The following is a 13,714-nucleotide window of genomic DNA, read 5'->3' on the forward strand; positions in this document are numbered from 1 at the left end:
CATTCCCAGTTCTCACCAAATGTCTTCAACCTGAAAGGTTAACTCTATTTCTCTTCCCACAGATGTGGCCTGAGCTACCGAGTGTTCCCAGCATTTTCTGTTTTTATTTCAGTTTAACAACAACGTTGATGAAAAGTTGCGCGCTGAGCATCACTTTCCCACACATACATTTAAGGGTCCAGAATGGTTACTGAGGCTGTTGAGAGCCCTTCATTTAAAAAAAACTTTCTTAAAAACTCTTAATGAATCCGTCCCCACATCGCTGCAATACGTTGCAGTAAATACTGTTTCAAACCATAGTCGGAACTTAGCATGTTCTTTTTAAATGGTGGAGGGTGAAGAAATCAAGAAACTTTACTGGGCATCATCCCTGTTTTCCTTCCAATTCCTGACTAGAAGTCACGGGGAATAGTTGTTCCTTTGCAAATGATCAGCACCGAGAAACTAGTCTCAGAGCAGCCTGACCTTCCCTTCAGTTAAACGAAGGCCGAAAATCAGTTCTCTGAAATCCGTTGTTCAACATTCTTCCACCAACTGTTAAACTCCGTGCGTTTCACTGCAGCGGGGGAAACGACGCTATGACCTTGTCAGGGTAGGTTAGGGAGTTCGACAAACATCGCAACGACTCCATCTAACACTGGAGGATTCTGGAGATCTACAGGTTGCCAACCAAGTTGTAGAGTTGTGTTCGGATAGTCGCTGCCAGCCGGTGAAGCGTTTTAGATTGCTTGTGCATTTTAGTTATAAGCAATGGAATTAAAAGCAGAATTTTCCCCATCACATTTAGTTCCTTGAATTGAACGATTGCAGATTATATTCTTATATTCTGTTTACGTTTGATCGGCGCGCACATGGGTACCAACTTGGTGATTACATTTAAAAACACAATCTACTGAAATAAACTATAGTAGATTGTGATTTGTAGCTCCTAAGAAGATGTGCACATTCCAAGACAAATTGGGGTCTTCGTTGGTTTCCACCCGTTCATAATAGTCAGTTGAGGAGCTCGGATATTCGTTTTGTCCAGGCCAATCATGGCCCTTCCGATTGTTCTCAAACCGACCGCCCGGCTTCTTTCTGTGTCCTGAATTTCTACTCACCAGCGACCAGACGAAGTACAGATTTCATCGACTACTCTATTCGCAAAATAACCTGATTTTCTCACCTTTTTTGATTCTCAAACATGTAATTAAAAAACGTAGCTGTTCAAACAGTTTGAAAGAAAGCGCCCGGCACCACCCCCGGAAGCCCACCACGGCTCTGATCACTACCATCTTGTCGCTCTGAAGGCATCGGCAACTTTTTTCTGCAATCCATGTCAAAAGGCACAAAGCAAAGAGCAGTACTGATCTGATCCAAGAAACTAGCTACTCAAACCGGTGTGCATTATGTACAATTCCTTCAAATCTTTCGAACGCAACGTATTCAATTGCTATTGATTTTATCTTATGTGATACTTAAATGATCATAAACGTCCCCCCAAAACCCAAGAAATTGAAAAGAAAAACCGCTAAACTTTGTACTTTCCAGTAACATCCACGTTAAAGCAAGATTTAGAGGAGAAACATTGTCGGTTATCGCCAGAAGTTACCGAATCCATAAAGAGTTACCAGCCCCGTCTGTGTACGTTAGCGTGGATTCAACAGAGACGTGCGTCGGGCCGCCACTACCGTCCCCATCCCCCATTCGGAAGCTCTTGGAACTTTCCGCTTCTTTCTGCAACACGGATCCAATTAGTTCCCCTCCACCAACACTCTCATCTGCCTGGCAGAACTCGTTCTTATCCAGAACAACTCTTTTATTCCTCTCATTTCCAACAATTCAAAGATGTAGCCATGGACCGAGCTATGCCGGTCTTTTTCCTGGTACCACTCCCCAATGCTTTCTCCCTTACAGCGACAACTGCACAGGTGCCGTGGAACTCGCTAGTTTTATCATCTTTGCTACTAACTTCCACCCTTCTCCCGTATTCACAGACCATTCTGGACACTTCTCCCTTTTCTGGATCTCTCTGTCTCCACCTATCATGGATGAATGCCATCCGTTTCTCCCAGTTTCTCTGTCTCTGCCACATCTGCTCTCAAAGATGAGGCCTTTCATTCCAGGACATGTGAAACGTCCACCTATTTCAGGAAATGTAGCTTCCCTTCTACTGCCGCTGATGGAGCCCGCTCTCGTACTTCCTCCAATCCCTATACTTCTGCTCTCACCCCATTCCCTCCAAAAGAGAGAGTTCCCCTAATCCTCGTTACGTTCCACAGGGACCATGCTCTCTGTTACTCCCTGGTCCATTAATTCCTCCCCACCAACCTTTACTTGACCCCCGGCAATTTCCCCTGCAACCTTAGGTGTTCCTACAGCTCCTCTCTCACCACTATCCAGGGATCAAAACAGCCCTTCCAGATGAGGCATTGATGCATGTGCACCTCCCCTACTGCAGTTGGTGCTCCTGATGTGGCCTCCTCTACATCAGCAAGACCAAGCGCAGACTAGGCAACTGGTGGGCAGATCACACACTCTCTGTCCACAATGGCTATGCCGAGCTCCCTGTTGCATGCCATTTCAACTTCCCTTCCCATTCCCACACCAACCTGCCCATCCTCGACCTTCCCCACTGTCAAGGTGAGTCCAAATGCAAACTAGAAGAATAACACATCATATTCTGCCTGGGTAGTCTACAACCCAATGGTATGAACATTTGAATTTTCCAATTTCAGGTGACTCTTACCTTCCTATGTTTTTTTTCAACCCCCCCCTTCCAATCCACCTTTGTTCCTCCCATTTTTGCCCCCTCTTCCCCCTGGTTCCATCTATGTACTACCCATACACTTCACCCACTGGACCACCACCCCCCCCCCCACCAAATCTGTTTCCACCTGCCCTTCATCTCTCCCATTTCCCTTCACTTCCCTTGCTTATCCCATTCCAGCACTTGTAGGTTTTATGTCTCCACCTATCACCCTCCAGCCTCGTCTTCACCTTCCCCTTCTTTTTGTTTCTTTTTCCTTGTCTGCTTCCACCTATTACCCCCCTGCCTCTGTCTCCCAACTTCACCCCTCTCCCTCCTTCACTTGGTTCCTTCTACCTATCATTCCTCACCCCTCCTCAGTCCACCTATCATCTACTGGCCCCTGTTCCACCCCTCCCCCTCTCCTCTTTAAAGTGGCTATCTTCCCTCTACACTCAGTCCCGATGCAAGGTCTCGATTCAAAGTTGACAATTCCTTTTTCCCACCACAGATGCTGCTCGAGCCAGTGAGTTCCTCCAGCAGTTGCTACCATCAATGTCTCATAAACCGCAACTGAGCTTGTGACAAGGTAGTTCAATGGTCATTTAGAAGCAAACATGATAAAACCCAGACTTTTCTTGGAAACAGAGCCATGTTTTTTTCATATACAACTTTCACTCGAGCAAGCAGATGGACCCTGACTATGAATTACTTCCTTTTCAATGCCCTGCCAGTTTGTATTGTTTCAAGTACTTAAATAATAGACTGGATCCTAAAATCACCTTTTCACTCAGAAGGTTGAACCTACCTACAGAGACTGCTTAACATATATCTCACAGTAGATAACTGTGTTGTTCATACACATTCAATTATTTGTCAGGAAAATAGTGGAAGCAAAGTTTGCTGGGGAAAAAAAACTGTTGACAGCCAATTTACCTTAGATTTTGGATTGGAGTTGTTAGGAGTTTCCTGAAGGCTGACTGTGAGAAGGATGAAGGATGCTGCAGAGGAGATCCTGACTGGGCTGGCTCTTTGAAAGAGCAATCTATTTAACAACTTTTTCTTTTTTTTCCCCAAAGCTTTTGATTTTGTTTTTTCCAATTTCAAGCATAGTTGTATCTTTATCACTTCTAGTTCTAACTGTTCTGGTGCTCTCTTGGTTGGCCCTCCATTTTCTAATCCCTGTACATTTGATATCCATCAAAACTCTGATGCCTATTTTTTTAAATCTCTCAAAGTCCTGTACAGCCTACACAAGCTTCCATTTCAATACCTCAAATCTTAAAATCTCATTGTTTTAATTCCTGCTTTCTTGACAACCTCTTGTGGAATTCTCTGCTAAGGGAAGCAGTAGGGGCTACCTCATTAAATATGTATAAGACACAGTTAGATAGATTTTTGCATAGTAGGGGAATTAAGGGTTATGGGGAAAAGGCAGACAGGTGGATCTGAGTCCATGGCCAGATCAGCCATGATCTTATTGAATGGCAGAGCAAGCTCGACAGGCCAGATGGCCTACTCCTACTCCTATTTCTTATGTTCTTTCAGCTCTCCAGGCACGTGTTTCACTAATTTTGACACTTTCCGGCTCTTATTCACTCCGACATCAGTCATCATGTTTTTGGCTATTTCTGTCCTACGCTTTAGAATACCCACACTATATTTCTTGCTTTTCTCCTCAGGATAGTGATTTTACTTTGATCATTTTGTTCATTATTGGTGGAAATTTAAAGAGTAACCAACCTGCTAATTTCAAAACTGAGTTAAAAGAGCACAAAGACTTGTAGAAACAAAAAAATGAAATGACTTTATCAAAACCTTCAATCACCCAAAGCTCTCACGCCTTTGCTATAAGGTTCTTTTTTTATTTAAAAGACAGAAAAAATAGTATTAATCAATCATTTCTCCAAAAAGAATAAAATGAAAGTCACAGAAGTGTATTTTGCAAGAAGAAAACACTGTCAGTCCCCCAATGCCTGCCACCAAAAAAATGGTCATCATTCTGCATCAAGAAATAACATTATGAGCTTAAATTTGGTACATTAATCAAGTTAACTTACATACTTTTATAGTGTTGAACAAGTGAATAGTTTTAAATGTGTGGGTCAAATTTGCACCCAAAATTATTCAAAAAATGTTTCTTGACTTGAAATGAAATTTGTCACTTTAAAAACATCAATTTTCACTTAATGAGTAAATTGTCAAGCAAATTGTAAACACAAAATAAAAATTATACACTGCAAGGGCAATCAGCATATGCCAGTTCAAACTTGGAGAAACCAGATCAGAATCAAATTTTGTTTATGCACAATGTATTCTTTATATTATTGGTTAACAAGCGCATGCAAATTCTCTTTTATATTCTATCAACTTTTTAAATCAACTGTAATCACTTTACATCCAACTACTCCTGTTACTTGACTTTTTTCAAAAAAAAATTACATGAACAAAGTCTAAACTTCTTTAAGCTGGCTATGTTTAAGTTTCTTTTCGACACTCCATTCTCTGTACAAGTGTAAAACTCACAAAGAAAGAGGAGTTCATCTAGCCCTACAAACCTGTTCAACCACTCAATTAGTTCATGATTGATCTGGAACTCAAATTCATATTGGTTTGTTCCACAATCAGTTGGTATCCTTTACCTACAATAAATCTATTAGCTTTTGTCCCAAAACTTCCAAAATGACTCCCTTCTCACAAACGTACAAATGGGAAAGCAATTTCCAACACCCTTTATATGAAAACTGCACTTTCTGACACCTTTCCTAAATGTCCTAACCTCTAATTTTAAGATAATACCTCCTTGTTCTGGATTCCCTCATCAGAGGAAGTAGGTTCTCTATATTGATTCTGTTAATCACATTAAATAGATTATTTTGATCACCTCTCAATCTTCCAAATTCCAGGGAATATAACTCAAATTTAGAGTTATATTCCCTGGAATTTGGAAGATTGAGAGGTGATCAAAATAAGCTATTTAATGTCTTCATAATTTAACCCTGTATTCTATGGAATCAATTTGATGAATCTGTACTGCTTTCAAGTCAATACATCTTTCTTGAGGTTTGGCGATGAAAATGAACAGTAGAGATGCATGTAATAAGGATATTCCAAAGTAATCATGGATGACTTTAGTCTACATATAGGCAGGTCAAACCAAATTGATAATAATACTATGAAGGATGAATTTCTGATGTGTGTATAGGATGATCTTTTTTTAAAACCAGTACATCGAGGAGCCAACTAGAGAACAGACTGAGTATTGCACAACGAGAAGGGGTTAGTTAATGCTGTTTTGCAGGATCTTTTAGGGAAGAGTGATATAATCCTTCTTAAGATGGAAAGTGCAGTAGTTCAATCCAGGGTCCTAAACTGAAACAAAGGAAACAACAAAGGTAGGAAGTGAGCTGGCTAATCAGAGCTGATTTAACAAAAAATGTAAAGTGGACATTACTAGGCACTGAACTTAAGAAATGGAAGGTAAAGTTCCATGCAACTTTCTTTAAAATAATGAGGAAAATCTAACTTGCCTTAAGTTAATATTTCAAACATTTTAAAATTAAAATCACAGCATTCAGTTTTATGGATACTCCAATATTTAGTATATGTTTGAAATGCTGCTTTTTGTGAATTTTGTATTCAATAAATTGAGCAATTATTTACCCTAAATAATAAAAATTTCATTTTGAGGATCCAGCAGTTTCAGTTAAGTAATTGCATGTTAAATTGGACCATATTTTTCATATACAAACTGCCCTGTCCATAGCTAGAAATTGGGTCATAACCATTCAAATTTATTTCACATCAGATCTTTACAGACAAACTGAGGGAATGTTCATTTAGCCTGGAATGAAATACACACCTTATACATGCAATTTTGGTACACTTACATGGAACCAACATTTTTCCAAGCTATAAAATAACCAAAGTTCTGGGAATTCCATGGATCAAGGGAGCAACAGAAGCACATTGTCTTTGCCCTAAATTTGTCCAAAATGTATTGATCTCAATTTGGGACTTTTGGCAACACGACAAAACATTTCAGACCATTTTCTGAAAGGATATTTTGTGGAACTAATCAAGAAATTTTAGATCTTGTCTTGTACTATGAAAGAGAGTAGTCTTATAATAAGGAACCCTTTAGTACTATGATCTTATTTGACAGAAATTCATTAGTCTTGAGAGTGATGTACTTGCATTAAAAATATAATAATAGTCTTTAAACTTACAGCCAATTGTCTAACTCTAAAGAAACAGTTGGCTAAGTCAAGTTAGGAAAGTAGATTTAAAGGTCTGACAATAGATAAGAAATGAAAAACTTTTAAAGAAATATTTCATTGTGCTCAATGAATATACTTCACAATGAGAAATAAAATCCCTAATGAAAAAATGACCTATCTGTAGCCATCTATGGAGATTGTAAATCTCTTTTTAATCTAATACAACATCATCAGCAGTAGTAAAATTGAGGATTAGGAGGTACAGGTCATGCTTTGTTGGATTCTGAAAAACCTGATAAAAAGAAAAATACAATGAATGTTGAGCAGCATGAAATAATAAAACCAAGCTGTAAGAAAGGATATATAAAGGAAAAGTATCAAAAGAAAATATGGGTGCTTTGGGGATAAGATAAAGCAGAGTTGTGGCTGAGACATTAAGCAAACATTCAGTACGTCTTCAAAAAAAACAAAATTACTGTACCAGAAATGCTAGAGGAAACAATGGTCTAATGGAAGTGAGTAACTAAAAGCAATTAATGTTATTAAGAGAAAGTACTGGAGCATTCATTAGACTTAATACATCCCCTGGAGTTTAGATCCAAGGGTTTGAAATGAGGTGGTTGCAGAAATAGTGGATTAAAAGGTAACAAATGTAACACTGCTATTCAAGGAAGGGGAAGGAAGAAAGAAAATGGGATTGGTTAGCCTGATGACTGTCATAGGAAATCAGAAGGTGCCTTTTTGTTTTAAAGAGTCGTAATAGGGCACATCCAAATTTACGATTTGTTTGCCTCAACATGGTTTCAAAGGGAAATTGAAAAATTTTATTTTGTGATTTAACTAACAGAATAGATAAACAGGAATTAGAGGTGGTAGCAAAATTGTGTTTTCAAAAAGTGGCCACAAAAAAGTTACACTCAAAATAAGAGCTTATGAGACTGGGAAATTATACTGGTGTTGATAGAGGAATAGTTAACAGACAGATTTAGAATAAATTTGTCATCTTCAGTTTGGTTAATTGTTAATTGGCATGGCACAACAATTACTGCTCGGGCTCCAGCTATTTACACACTAAATTAATGACAAAGTTGAAGGAACCAAGAGTAATACAGTATATCCAAATTTTCAAACATGATGAAGATTAGAGGGAAAGCAAGTTTTGAGGAGGATGCAAAGCCAGTGGTAGAGGGGCTGTAACATTGGAAAATTTACAGTTGTTCACATGGTAAGAAGTACATAATTTTTTTTAAATGGTGAAAAGCCATCAAATGTTGGTGTTCTGCAAGACTGAAGTTTTCTATGGAGCACTAACATGCAGATATAGCGAGCAATTAGGAAGCCAAATAATATAGTGAGGTTTATAGAAAGGGGGCTGGATTACAAAAGTAAGGAAGTTTTGCTGCAAATATATGGGGCTTTGGTCACTCTACATCTGTGTGCAGATTTGCTCTTTGTACTCAAGAAAGCCTAAGAGAAAATGCAACAATTTCAAGTGATTGATTGGATAAGTGCTTTGTAAATGAGATGAGATCAAGGTGAATTTAGCTATAATTTCCAGAGTTTAGAAGAGCAGCAGCTGAAAAAGATCCTGCGAAGGACTGACAGGATAAATTCTGAGAGGCTGTTTCGTTAGGCTAGTGACCACAGAACCAGGAGCATCATCTTGGGATAAAGCATCAGCCATTTTTGACATAGTTGAAGTGGGATTTGAGTTTTCTCCCCCAAGGGTGATTGATGTGAATGCTCAGTTGCTAAATGTATTCAGTACTGAGGTATATCATTGTGGGAAAATCAACTGTTATTCCTGCTCTTCACAGACATCACCCTTTATTGAAATTGCAACATATGCGATGTTGGGCTCAGCAATGATGTCCACTGCATTTGAATAGAATATTGTAAATAATATCAAAACTTTCACATAAATCTTGAGAGTGAGTTTAGAGAAAATAAGAATAGCTGGCAGAGATTCTAGCATACTTCAGTAAGGAGCCAACATCCATAGGAGGAGTAAATGAAAAGAAATACCAAAGGTTTGATAGCCCTACAAGCTTGTAACATGTCTTTTAAACACTCTGCTGCCAATGCTAACATACAATATGTCTAGCAATAAATCAAACTAAAGCTGGCCAACTATCTTAAGCAGTCAGACTCTAAATCTAGAAGTTGTACCAATTTGGTTAGCCTTTAATGAAATATCGAGTCCACAGAAACAAGCTCTTTGGTCCAACTCGTACATGCTAGCCAAGGTGCTTGTCTGAGCTAGTCCTATTTGCCTATGTTTGGTCCATAACCCTCTAAACCTTTCCTATCTATGTATCTGTCTAAATAGACCAATAGAGCAGGATTAGGCCATTTGGCTAATTGTGTCTGCTCCGTCATTCAATCGAGGCTGACTTTTTTTTTCTCAACCTCATTCTCCCGCCTCCTCCTTGTAACCCTTCACCCCCTTACCAATCAAGAATCTATCGATCTCTGCCTTAAATACACCCAATGACTTGGCCACCACGCCCTCTGTGGCAATGAATTCCTCAGATTCACTACTCTCTGGCTGAAGAAATTCCCCCTCATCTCAGTTCTAAAGGGATATCCCTTTATTTTGAGGCTGTACCCTCTGATCCCAGACTCTCCTACTAATAGAAACATACTCTCTGCATCCACTCTATCCAGGCCTTTCAGTATTCAGTAGTTTTCAATGACATTCTTCCCCCCACCCCTCCACCCTTCTGAATTTCATAGAGTACAGGTCCAGAGCTATCAAACGCTCCTATGTTAAGCTTTTCATTCCCAAGATCATTCTTGTGAACCTCCTATAGACCGTCTTCCGGGCCAGCACATCTTTCCTTAGATTCAGGGTCCAAAATTGCTCACAATATTCCAAATCATATCTGACCAATGCCTTAAAGCCTCAGCACTACATCCTTGCTTTTATATTCTAGTCCTGTCAAAATTTGCCTTCCTTACTACCGACTCAACCTGCAAGTTAACCTTGAGGGAATCCTGAACTAGGACTTCCAAGTCACTTTGCGTCTCTGATTTCTGAATTCTCTCCCCATTTAGAAGATAGTCCACACCTTTATTCTTCCTACCAAAGTGTCTAAACTGCTTGTAACCTCCTCAAAGGATTCTAACAGATTTGTCAGGCAAAATCCCCCCTTAACGAAACTGTGCGTGCTTTGTCCTATTTTATCATGTATTTCCAAGTACTCCAAAATTTCATCCTTAATAATGGACTCTAAAATCTCAACAAACATTGAGGTCAGGCCAATTGGTCTATAATTTCCTGTATTTTGCCTCCCTCCCTACTTATACAGGGGTGTTATATCTGTGATTTTTTTTCCAGTCCTCTGGGACACTCCCTGACCCCAGTGATTTTTGATAGATCACTACTAATGCCTCCACAATCTCTTCAGCTATTTCTTTCAGAACTCTGGGGTGTGGTCCACTTGGCCCAGATGATTTATCCACCTTCAGGTCTTTCAGCTTCCCCAGCACCTTCTCCTTAGTAATGGCCACTACACTCACCTCTGCCCCTGACTCTCGAATTTCTGGCACGTTACTGGTGTCTTTCACTGTGAAGACTGATGCAAAGTGCCTATTCAGTTCCTCCACCATTTCTTTGTTCTCCATTGCTCCTTCTCCAGCATCATTTTCCAGTGGTCCAATGTCCACTCTTGCCTCTCTCTTACTGCCTGTGTATCTAAAAAAACTTCTGCAATCTTCTTTTATAATATTGGCTAGTTTACCCTCATATTTCATTTCTTCCCCCTTTTTGCTTTTAGTTGTCCTGTTGGTTTTTAAAGACTTTCCAGTCCTCTGGCTTCCCACTAATCTTTGCCATATTGTCTACCTTCTCTTTGGCTTTTATGTTGTCGCTGACTTCCCTTGTCAGCCATGGTTGCCTAATCCTCCCCTTCTTCTTTGGAATGGAATTTTGCTGTGTCTCTTGAATTACTCCCAGAAAATCTTGCCATTGCTGCTCCACTAACTTTCCTGGTAAAGTTAGTGGAGCTCCTCCCTCATGCCTCAATGGTACCGTTATACCTGATTTCAGCTTCTCCCTCTCAAACTGCAGGGTAAATTATATCTCATTATGGTCACTGCTCTTAAGGGTTTATTCATTTTAAGCTCCCTAATCAAGTCTGCCTCATTACACAACACCAAACCAAGAACTGCCTGTTCTCTAGTGGGCTCTACCACAAGCTGCTCTAAAAAGCCATCTTGTAGACATTCCATAAATTCCTTTTCTTGGGGTCCACTACCAACCTGATTTTCCCGGTCTACCTGCATATTGCAGTCTCAAATGTCATGTTTAAATGTCTTTTAAAAGTTGTAAAAATGGCTAGCTTGTTGGACCACCACCTAAGAGTAAAGTTAATCATTCAGTGGTAGCAGAGGAAAATAAAAATGAATCCAACCTAGCTAATGGAGGTGCATGTCTTATGTAAAAGGCAGGTTTGTTGGTCATTATGATAGAGAAACAATTGATACAAGAGAAAGCGATGAGATATCCAAGCCATTCTTCATTATTCCACTTTGAAAAGCATGAGGATGTTTTTTTAAAAAAAACTATTTGTTTTGCCCAAATCTTTCAAACTTGTGTTTATTAAAACTATGTTGTTCAATAGATTACGTTCCTTAACCATCTTACGTGGAATATTTCCAGTAAACAACATCTTAATCAAGTTTAAGGGCTGCAAAATTGCACATTTTGCAATGAAATGAATGGCACTGGAAAATTATGCATTTTTTAATTTATCAGGCAAATAGTTTGTATCGTCATTTTACAGTGGAGAAAGATGGGACTGAATTTGTCCAAGAGTTTTATACTATAAAGTCACATGATATTTCATTTTCAATGCTATATAAAACCCAGCTTGCAAGAGAATTTTCAGTTTTCTTTTCCTTTTCAGATGGAAGATTTTACTTTCTCAGTACGATCAGTTCTAAATCTTTTCTGCCTTGGAATCTGATTATTCCAACTTGTGAAGTTTTGGATCCTTTGTTTCTGTGTTGATTTTTTTTCAATTAAAAGTACTCCACTACATTCATAGACCAGGCTTCAAACATTGCACATTCTGTTGTGGACTTTTCTGAACACAAGAAGTTTTTGCAGGATGCACCTGAACTCACCAGGAGTCTGTCTTCAGTCCAAACCTAAAATGAAGCACAAACACTCCGGGTCAGAGAGATTCATCTAGCACCAGAAGAAACTGTAATTGGTTGTACCATCGATTGTTTCAAACCAATGAAATCAGTTCTTGCCTCAAAACCCGTGAAGACTCTGGTAATACATGGTATTGCAGTAACCTCAGCAGATGTTGGAGGCAGCCCTGGTACTGCATAATGCTGCAACATCTGCTATCAAGTCTTCCATTGCTGTTCCAACCTTGGTCAGAAAGGTGTCATCAAGAGGAACCTCTGACCTTGGATCTACAGTTGCCCTAACTAACACTCATGAATCCAGGTAGGTCTTTGACTTAGTCACCTCTGCTCAGTCAAAATACACGGACTACACGCAACATTAGAAGTTCTCTGTATCCTCTGGAATCCATTCTCTTATGAGGAATTGTTTCACTGAAACAGACCCATCATCAAAGGCTTTACTCTGGAAAGTTCTTGGATGAATATCACCCTTCTTTGAAATCGTCCATCATGAAACGATTTGACTCAAATATCATTATGGAGATATGCTTTGACCCAAAGACTACAAGCCTCGATTTCAACCTTTGCTTCAGAAAGGCAATTGGTACCAGCTTTGGATGGTGTCCTAATTCAGTTGTCTTGGTTGTCCAGTCTGCTCCAGCCAAATTACTTATAGGTCTCAACGATTTTGCTGGCTCAAAGCAACTCTTTGAAATCTTCCAAATGAAAATGGGGGAATCTACTATATTTTGGCAGATAAAGCTCAAACTTCTAAGGCAAATCTTGATTCTTCAATTAAATGCCTAAACAGCAATATTTTGGTATCCCTTTTCATTTAACTCAATAGTCAATCCTGAATCTAATGAAGCTATTTATATCATGGGGTTTTCTGTATTTGACTTTACAATATCTCTATGGTTGACTGATGAACTAGCTTGGAAGGGCTAGTAAAGCTTTCCTCAGGCAGTGTGGACAACATTACAGTTCCAACTAACATCAAAGAAGTCATTTATTTTTTTCTTGGATTCTTCATTGAGGACTATAGAGGACTGACCCCAAGCCCTTGATGTATTTCAGTCTGAGAAAAAGAATGTACTGTTGGTGTTCTTCAGGGAAGGGATTGCAGGAATGTTCTGTGCCTTGGATATGCTGTCTAATATAGTGAACCAGTTTCATTTTCACAAATCTCTGAGGATCTTCAGATAAAACTGCTGGGCTCCTTTTCGTACATATAAAATTTTTGGAGAATCTTGAAGAAATGCTTGAATATTTGCAGCAATACAGAAACAAAGTAGTAAGAATATTTATTTAGAGATACCCCAAAATAGTCTTAAAGAGCGAGCTTCAAATGGGGGGGGGGGTGGTGGGGTTGTGTGTGTGTGTGGGGGGGAGAAACACCTGCTTCACAAGAAGCTGATTCACCCTAGGGTCTGTTATACATCTAGGTATCAGGAAAGAAATGAAATAAATCTAAACTTTCTGCCTCAGCACCTTTGTATCACTCTTGCCAGGCTTTCCCAGCACCTACCAAAATCAACAAGAAGAAAACTATTCTAACATCTTTTTAAAACTAAGCATCATAATGCCCAATATTAACAAGATCATTTTAGCATCCTTCCTTCAG

General features: G+C 39.3%; 1 protein-coding gene across 1 annotated transcript in view; it reads right to left on the reverse strand.

Annotated features, from left to right (window-relative positions):
* Nucleotides 1-11,363: 11,363 nt before the first annotated feature.
* puraa (purine-rich element binding protein Aa) overlaps nt 11,364-13,714 on the reverse strand; it is a 28,767-nt gene continuing 26,416 nt past the window's right edge. Inside the window, exon 3 of the transcript XR_007956258.1 lies at nt 11,364-12,102. The gene's annotated coding sequence lies outside the window, so the exon portion shown is untranslated. The remainder of the gene's footprint in view (nt 12,103-13,714) is intronic.

This window comes from Pristis pectinata, chromosome 4 (assembly GCF_009764475.1).
Source record: "Pristis pectinata isolate sPriPec2 chromosome 4, sPriPec2.1.pri, whole genome shotgun sequence".
In the NCBI taxonomy this organism is placed as follows: Eukaryota; Metazoa; Chordata; class Chondrichthyes; order Rhinopristiformes; family Pristidae; genus Pristis; species Pristis pectinata.